This window comes from Limulus polyphemus, unplaced genomic scaffold (genome assembly GCF_000517525.1).
Source record: "Limulus polyphemus unplaced genomic scaffold, Limulus_polyphemus-2.1.2 Scaffold548, whole genome shotgun sequence".
NCBI classification, from domain to species: Eukaryota; Metazoa; Arthropoda; class Merostomata; order Xiphosura; family Limulidae; genus Limulus; species Limulus polyphemus.
The window spans coordinates 65676-75068 of record NW_013666158.1 but is presented as its reverse complement, the minus strand read 5'-3'; the positions used below and the strand labels follow the sequence as shown (position 1 = coordinate 75068).

Below are 9393 nucleotides of genomic sequence, written 5' to 3'. Positions count from 1 at the left end.
AAACCAAATATAGATGACATAATTTCACCATGCTGGACCGAAGAGAGAGAGAGGTGGGAGGGGGGGGGGGGTACGGCAGAAATACACTTCATGGGGAGTGAGGAGTGTCAGCAAGTAGTCCAGTCCCTGAAGCATGATTTAGTCCAGTGCTACTCAACCTTTTCCAATATCATTCACCCCTATACGTTTTTCACAGCTTACTCACCCCAGTTCGAAAACAGACAAAAAGTACTAATTAAAATGCAAAATTCTTGATTATGACTTAAATATACACCAAACTACAATTAGAATAAATACAGCATGAAATAAATGTATTTATCAAACCACAACTAAAATAAATAATAATAATAATTAATGACTTTTTTGCTTTTGAATTTGTTGTATAATTGATAATACGTATATGTGTGTGTGTGATTTATAGCAAAGCCACATCAGGCTATCTGCTGTGTCCACCAAGGGGAATCGAACCCCTGATTTTACCGTTGTAAATCCGTAGATTTACTGCTGTCCCACCGGGGGACATAATTGATAATACGGATTCATTCTGCCATTCAACACTTCATTCTCATTCACCCTGATTCTGATCTCATTAATCCCTGGGTAAACCATTCACCCAGCTGAGAAGCCCCGGTTTAGTGGAAGCCCAATTAATGGCACATTCCCGACAACACTATGATTTTTTGTTAGATACCAGTGATAGTGGTATCAGAGCTGTGTTACCACACCTATATGGTGGAGTGTAGAGAGGAACGTGTAATCGCATGTGCTAATCACAAACTCGATAATCCTGAACACAGATACTTTATAATAAAGAAAGAGATACTGCAGCTGTAGTCTTCGTGATACTCTATCAACACCATTTGTAAGCACCACTTATATGGTAGAAAGTTCACTACTAAGATGGACCACATTCATACAGCGTTGTCTGGGCTCACAATACAGAAATGCCAACAGTTTGTCTCGCCACATAGTGAGACCCTTTCCGTTCTTTGAATGTAATAATCCTGGAAACTATATGGGAATTGAAACTATTTCTGCAATGATGACATTGATCTATTCAGTAGCGGATTAAACTAAATACATGAGTACTGCAATTAACAGTTCATAAGCTTCAGGCAGAGAAGCTGAAGGGTTCAGATCTAGCATGGTTTCTCCTTGCTAGGCAGTAAGATGGAACTTGACAAACTCAGATTGAGGAGCATAACATGGATACACGTAACCTTTGTCACTTGTATGACCAATTATGAGTGCAAGAAGATGTGCTTTATCATCACATTCAAACCACTAAACCGTATTACTGCCTGTACTACAGTTAATGGTCTCCAGAGCCCTAAAGTAAGAGATTCTCTAGACTTTGCATAACCCCCAAACTCGAGGGTACAGAGGTGTTACTCGTACTCGTACTAACATTCGATAACAGTTCTTATGACCACATTTGAGTTAGATGATTAATGGTGGTGTCAACACTGTAAAATGTGGCCACACAGAAGAAAGTTGACCAAAAAATGGTAAATCTAACAGAAAAGTGTTGGTTTCCATTTATAGTGAATATCCCTGGTTATCGCTGGTCCACTTCTGAAGATGAAACAAGGTTACTAGTACATACTCGTGACTATTGTATGAATTACAAAGTGGGCCGACACTTCTCCATTGAGAGACACAATGGTACAGTCCATAGATGATGCATTGGTGTTGATCTGGATAGTATATTTGAAGAATGAAAATAACCTTATGTATCAGGGAGCTAACTTCAACAGCCAAATGTTCTCTGAGCTGTGTAAAGTTTAGGATGTGGTGAAAATCCATTTTTCACTTTAACACCCCCACCCCCAGTTTGGTGGTTTAACGAAATATGTAATACAGACTGCCAAGCATATGCCTGCCAAGTTTTTAATCCTGATCAATCGGACTAGGGTGAACACTTATCTTATGCCATAATGGCATACAGAAAACTTGAGCAGAGATGTTTTGGCAGGAAGCTCTGCTGCTTCCTGTAGATGTGACGTTGGGTCCTCCCCCTAGAGTATACTTCCTACATTTAAGGTTAAGGTCTGCATTAGTTAATGCACAAGAGTCTGTGTGCCATCAAATGTGAAAAGTTGCCATACAACAAAAGAGGTGCTATGATAAACTAGGTTATGCCATCGTAGATGCTGGTGTACATTTGGTGTGTGCCAGCAGCTTAGTTTTAGTCTCATATGTCGACCAGCTGAATCCATATGTTACAGACAAATTTATTATGCACTGGCTTGACCAGGAATCAAGAGAAGAGATCAATGAGTCTGAGGAGAATGAGAGTTCTATTTTATCTCCTTTGGATCCAGGGGATGAAGTGGAAAGAACAGAAAATATTTATCTGGCTATTCACAATGAGCCAGGTGTGGAAACATTGGATCTAGAAGGTAGAGATAGCTCCGATAGTTAGCCAAACTACCACCTATTCATTACCTAAGATATAGGACACTCACTGATTGTAGGATCACTGACTGAAAGGAACTAGCATTCCTTGCTTTCCAACAAAGTATATGAAATGGATTTTATAACTACCACTCGATTACCATAAGTGAGGATGGCTGGAGTAAGTAGATGTAATAATACCTAATATATCGTCACTCTGCACAACTGAAGATAGTAGCTCGAAGCTCGAAAAGATGGATTATTATTAAGATGGAATACAAATACATTTATCACTGTCAAACTGAGAATTGCGTGTTATATTAAATATATACACATGTAATTTGTATAATGAGACAGGTTCAATGGACATCATGAACGATTTACTAGAACAGCAAACAATTTTATCAGACACCTGTAGAAAGATGTGTAATTCATCATTTCATCTACTACAACAAAACCTTACCAAAGCGTATATATAATGGCAAAATATAACATCAAACTATTATAACTAGCATCCGTAACCTCATATCAGTTCATATCAAACATTCAGAACTTGGTTGGCCTTCCTATATTCCAATAACCTCTGTGAGAAAGAAAGACTTCTCTCATCTGTTCTCCAGACAAAAGACGAACACGAATCCTACCATAACTTTTAACAAGTCGGAAACAGGACCTATCTGATATGTCGTCAGTGTCCTAACTGTAAGTTGGCATGCTGTCTTGCCCAAGTAAAGCAGTGACGCGGTGAATTCTGATAGTCTCTCTTGCAAATTAACCTTATTTGGCCAGTCTCCTATTCACTGTTTTTCTGGATACCTGGAATGAATGTGTTCATGCCATTCCTGTCGTAAGGTGTTGCAAGACTTCTTTCGACCTTGACGAGTTAACCTGATCACAACACAGTAGTTTTTGGGCGTCTACCAGATTTTCAAAAGCACATCCTTTTATACAAAACAGATGTGTATGTGTGTTTTGACGAACAAATGCTCAAAACAACTTATACAGACCTGAATAACAACTCAGGCATTTACTCAATAACTACTCCATGCATGTAGACAACAACTTCAATATAGGACACTATGCAAACATTTTGGCCAAGCATATATCATAATTGCTCTTTTGACCATGAAGTCAACGGTAACACGAATTTGGACAACTGATGTAATTCTGCACGAGCGCATAATGTCTATCATATAGATTCTTCTCAAAAAAGACTAGAAAGAAAAAACGAAATAACCATATGCTCCAATGAAAGCCAAGTTTTTTACGAAATAGTTTAAGTTTACAAAGTCGTTCATTCATTCACATCGATCCAAGGAATTAGAGATTAGACGAATTAGGGCCACATATATTTAGGTCGTTATAATTCGTTGAAACTTTAAGATTTCTAAAAATATAAATTTGTTACTCATTTATTGAATATATATTTATAAGTGACACTCAATAACAATATTTATTCAATGATGTATATACGCTAAAGGCTTTCACGTTTCCACATCATTACATTTATTAAATTACTATTGCGCCATCTGTTAAAGGAAGTATTCATTAACCTATTCTGTAAAATACAAATTTTCCGTCCAACCAGAACACAATAATTTTTCTTAACACTTTTTTTTTTCACCATTTGAACAAAATGCATAAAGGTATATATAAACGATGTTTCCATAGTATTTTATAATTGGGTACCTGACATACTCTCAACGTTTTAGAAAACTGGAAGATATTTTGTTACGGATAGTTTTTTATGTTGTTTACGGGAAAGTGCTGCTATATATCTAAAAAGCTTCCAAGAAACGAACACTTTGTACAAACCAAAGTTTTAAGTGTAATTTATTTCGCCCAATTGTTCTTCACTGTGCTTAGATCAACTTTTCCTGATATTTATCTATTTTTTCTCTTTATTTATTTGTTTATTTTTTTATCTATAAATATTTCAATGTAACACCCTGATGAAAGTGCTCGAAAGATACAAAAATTGTGTATGGGTTATATTTTTGTTCAAGACTGTTTCTAAATTTTTATATCATATGTTACAACTATAATCTAACTCGCAAAGCTTAAAGAATAACCACATACAAAAGTACACACTTAAATATCCCCAAATAGATAAGTCTTTCATCTCCCTAATACCCATGTCAAATTCTTTTTTTTTTTTCAGAAGTTTCAGTAACAACAAAATACTTGCAAGATGGTGCTACAGCCAACTTATTCTAAAGTGTTTTATGATCATAATTCGCACTATCAATCTTCACACTATATATATATATATATATAAAACTGTAATAAATTTAATTTTGTAACAAAAATTTATAATCATCTTTAATTGCATAAAACTATTTTTCATAATAAGTTTTCACGATTGTTTACATAAGCGTTGTAATAGGATGTGTTAGAACAGAATAATAATTCATTGTAAAATGTCTCCAGGTGGGACAGCGGTAAGTCTACTGATTTACAACGCTAAAAATTAGAAGTTCGATTCCCCTCGGTGGACACAGCAGATAGCCCGATGTAGCTTTGTCATAAAAACTGGATATTAAAACAAAGAACAAAGTGCACTAGGTTAATTAATCTTAAATAGTATAACTTGTGCTCTAACATAGAGTTAAAATAGTTCCATTATTCTGAACAAGAATATATGGCTCGCATTTTGTACATTGTAACTTCGTTGTATAAGTACAATAATTAAATTTACTTATTTACAAAATTTCCCGCCCCCTTCACCCCTTATCTTTGGAGTAGGAATGATCTTTCTGGCAAGTAAATAAGGTTACACGACGATGGATGGGGGATGAAATGATGCTGATAAAAGATGGCTACCAGTTGTGGTTGAATTGTCGTTTGGTGAGTGGAAATAATTGCATTTGCTACTAAAACAAATAGCAAGATGTGATTAAACAACTATATATAGGAAGTGTTAAGAGAATAAATTGTGCCTGAATATATTCTTAATTGTTCTCCTACACCCAAATTGTTATTCACTTGTTAAAAGTTCTTAATCGTTATTTTACATTAACCTTCGAATCGGTAGTGTCTTGTTGTGCCCCGCCCTCTGCGACAAGTCATAATGCTATAGCCTTTTAAGTTAAGCCTGATCGCTACGATTAAGATTAAGTTATTTAAAAACATTTAGAATTAGTTCGTTTTAAAAACGTTGAATCTAATGAATGTACAAGTCAAATTACATAGTACCAACGGGATTATTTGGCCACACCATATCTACTGTATGCAGTAATCGGATACATAAAATGTAATACCTGCGGAAACTTTCAAATTTTTAACTTGACCTTTACTTTGCTTTAGCCTATATTATTTATAATTATATACTATACCAATTTTTTTTTCCACTTCTGTTTTTTCTCGGAATTGAAATGTATGAAGAACTGTAGAACCTTCTATTAATTTAATATTTATAATCTAGACTTATAAGTTATAGTACTTAGTTTTATGACAGGCGAGGTGAAGACCTTTATCGAACTAAAAAGAAAAGAAACTTGGAAAGAAAGAATTTTCATATTGTTTATTCCCTTTTTACATACTCATACTCTCATAATGGTAAACTATTGATAATTTATTTCGTTTTAAACACTACTACTATAAGATAGCATACTAATATTTATAATTTTTTAGTTACAGCTTGGTTAAGCACAAATATAGTGAAAGTACAAACTACAATGATTCTCAATTCTGTGCCTGAAACTTAACAAGATTTCCTAAAAAAATCGCCAATTTAAATATTAAGAAGACCCTAAGCCTGAGTAATTAAGACTGTAACAAGCAACACCTGATGTGATAATGGTAGGTTATTAAAGAACTATGAGGAAAGTTTCTCAGATGCCTTGATGGCCAAAATGTCTGCAAGGCTGTTGATACAATCATTATATTATGTTCTAAATTAAAACATTGAATACATTTCACTTGATTATAATAATTATGTACTGTGACTTTACATAGCAAAATATTAATTAAATGTGCACAGGGTTAGCCCCATATTGGACAAGGAATTTTGAATATAATTTCAGCATTACTATATGTATATTCACAAGATGTGGCAAACTTTTAGTTAAATATACAATTCTGTTGTGCACAGAAAATCAGGTGTGTTACATAAGTATTTGTACTCAAGATATGTCTGTGAATTGATGACATCAGTCTGATTCGGACAAGTCATAGAGTAAGGTGATGGTCATTTGAAGAATAAAATACTTTTGTCCATCATACAGTTTGCATATTGTATTTGCATAAAATCAAGAACCTCTGAAACCCATACTTACAGTTTTTTCAGTATCTCTATATATTATATCTGGTATTTATTCCCCTGTACCATTAACTGTCACTAAATCAACAGTGTAGGGTAAAATGAATGGTTGATAATTGTGACATCAAGTACATAATATCATACTAAATAGCACTCTGTAGAAGGTCATAGCATGTGCACTTTGACCCATCATCTGTGCACCTTTGGTTAACACTGTTATTACAGCTAGAAATACCATTAACAAGGGTACCAACTGATAAATCATTGTATTGTAATCATTATACATTTTTGTTATAAGGCATTGTAACATTTAGTTAGTGCAATACAGGAAGTTAGCTATACTAATTAACAGGTTAATTTTTAGTTCAGATTAGCATAGATTCATGATAATGAACGTGCAATATAAAATAAGCTTGCTATAATAGATAAGAAAAACATTTTGATAGTTATAAATTAATTATTATAAATTAGGTTGTAATGATCTTGAGGAAGATAGTATCTATTTGTATATGATCTAATTTGTAGGAGATAGAGTTAATATTGTTTAACCCTTTGACTTTAAATGGGCACAAAATTTGTGTGAGACATGCACCGTATACAACACCTTGCATTCAACTGCTGGAGTCGGACAGTACCGTACCCTGTATGGTGAATCAAGAATTAAACAGGTTGAATACTAATTTCTTTAGTATAGAGTTTGTGGAAATAACCAATATTGTTTTGAGGGAGGACATTTCATCTGTAATGTATAACAAGGGACCATTTGGCTTATCTGAATTATTTTCTAGACCCTTCTATCCAACCCTAATTGCTAAAGTACTTATTGAGTCTCCTCTGCATAAGGAGTTTATCTCAGTTTCTACCACACCCAGTGGCAAATACAGGAACTTATTGAGAGGAAATCTACAGGATTTTTTTTAGCATATCTGGGGAAGGTAGTGCAACAGGTATGGAAGGAGATAAGTAAGGTTCCAACTAGGGATCTAGGGGAGTGGTCATAGCTACATTACTGTAAGTGCATTTTACACATTTATAATCCCCACAAGATGATAGAAAACAACAATTTTTGATTAATTTAGGCTCTGAATATGTTCATTATATATATAAACAACAGAAAATCACTTTACTCATAAAATACAATATACAAACCTCCCCTTCTTTTCTAGGCACACTAAGTGAAATATACCCACTTTTTTTTTTTTTTCCAACCAGCACCACCTTATCATAATCACAAAATCAGATCCACTACATAAATAGCCTAGTTTTTCATGCTCGACTAATTACAGTATGCATTACTATAACTAAGAATACTAGAAACACATGTTTGAAATTGGCATTTTGAAGTATGCAATACCATATTTACTATCTGAAGGAAACAAAAAAATATTCTTGCTAATTTTTTTTTTACTAACTATAGCCCTTAGTTTTATAAAATAAATGATGCAATGAATTCTCTAGGGAGGTTCTACGAACCCTTCGAACCACACCTGCATCTGCTAATGACACCAGAAGGCAAACTATTTTCTAGGCTGACTACCCTATTAGAACAGTAACACTGCCTTCACTGAATTTATGTAAGTTTTCCATATTTTAAGCTTGTGTCATCTAGTCTTATTGCCTGCCGAGTTTTACAAAAAATATCTAGATTTATGGATTCCAAGCCTCTAAAAAATTTTAAAAACCTGAATAATGTCCTCTCAACTCTTAATATACACTAAAAATATTGTCAAGACATTTCAATATATCCGTATATCACAACACCTCCAAACCTGAAGTCATCTTGTTAGCTTTCTATAAACCCTCTCCAACAATTCAACATCCTTTCTTAAATAAAGTGTCCAAAACTTTACACACTTTTCCAAATGAAGTCTTAACTAATGCATCAAGAACATTCAAAATGTATTTTAATATTAAGCTGAGTAATAACATGCATTTGGGATAGATAAATTTGAGTTCATATATTCTGTGCCAAGATATTGAAAAGAAGGAGAAAGATTTAAAATTTGCTAGACCATATATAAGGAGCGACGCCCAGTTTTGGTTTAATTATAAAACGTTCATCAGTATGTTGGCAAAACTGCAAAAATTGGCTACCAAAGTGATACAAGATACATGAAAAATTAAATAAAAAAAAATTACTCTTCTATTTGTTAGAATAAAGAATATATGAAGGTAGTTTAATTTGTTCTTCAAGTTATTTAAATGGATGAGCTACCTGTAGGAAGTTTTATATTTCTGGACTGATAAGGCTAGGGGAGGACTTGAATGTTTAAGTTTTGGAAAGACTGAACCAGATTTGTCCAATGAAACTGTTATTTTTGTGTTGTAATTTCTCGATGATGTGATGTACACTAATAGAGTGAACATGAAACGTCAAGTTTTGGAAAGACTGACCCAGATTTGTCTAATGGAACTGTTATTTTTGTGTTGTAATTTTCTTGATGATGTGATGTACACTAATAGAGTGAACTTGAAACTTCAAGTTTTGGAAAGACTGACCCAGATTTGTCTAATGGAACTGTTATTTTTGTGTTGTAATTTTCTTGATGATGTGATGTACACTAATAGAGTGAACTTGAAACTTCAAGTTTTGGAAAGACTGACCCAGATTTGTCTAATGGAACTGTTATTTTTGTGTTGTAATTTTCTTGATGATGTGATGTACACTAATAGAGTGAACTTGAAACTTCAAGTTTTGGAAAGACTGACCCAGATTTGTCTAATGGAACTGTTAT

General features: G+C 33.9%; 1 protein-coding gene across 8 annotated transcripts in view; it reads left to right on the top strand.

Annotated features, from left to right (window-relative positions):
• The first annotated feature begins 5175 nt into the window (after positions 1 to 5175).
• The window catches only part of LOC106459027, a 27363-nt gene continuing 23145 nt past the window's right edge, over positions 5176 to 9393 (top strand). For 4 of the 8 annotated variants that reach the window (XM_022385400.1, XM_022385402.1, XM_022385405.1 and 1 more), the window contains exons 1-2: positions 5198 to 5244; positions 8117 to 8232. The gene's annotated coding sequence lies outside the window, so the exon portion shown is untranslated. Of the gene's footprint in view, positions 5245 to 5551; positions 5651 to 8116; positions 8233 to 9393 lie in introns of those variants that run through there. The other 4 variants (XM_022385403.1, XM_013918597.2, XM_022385404.1 and 1 more) reach the window with 4 other exon arrangements.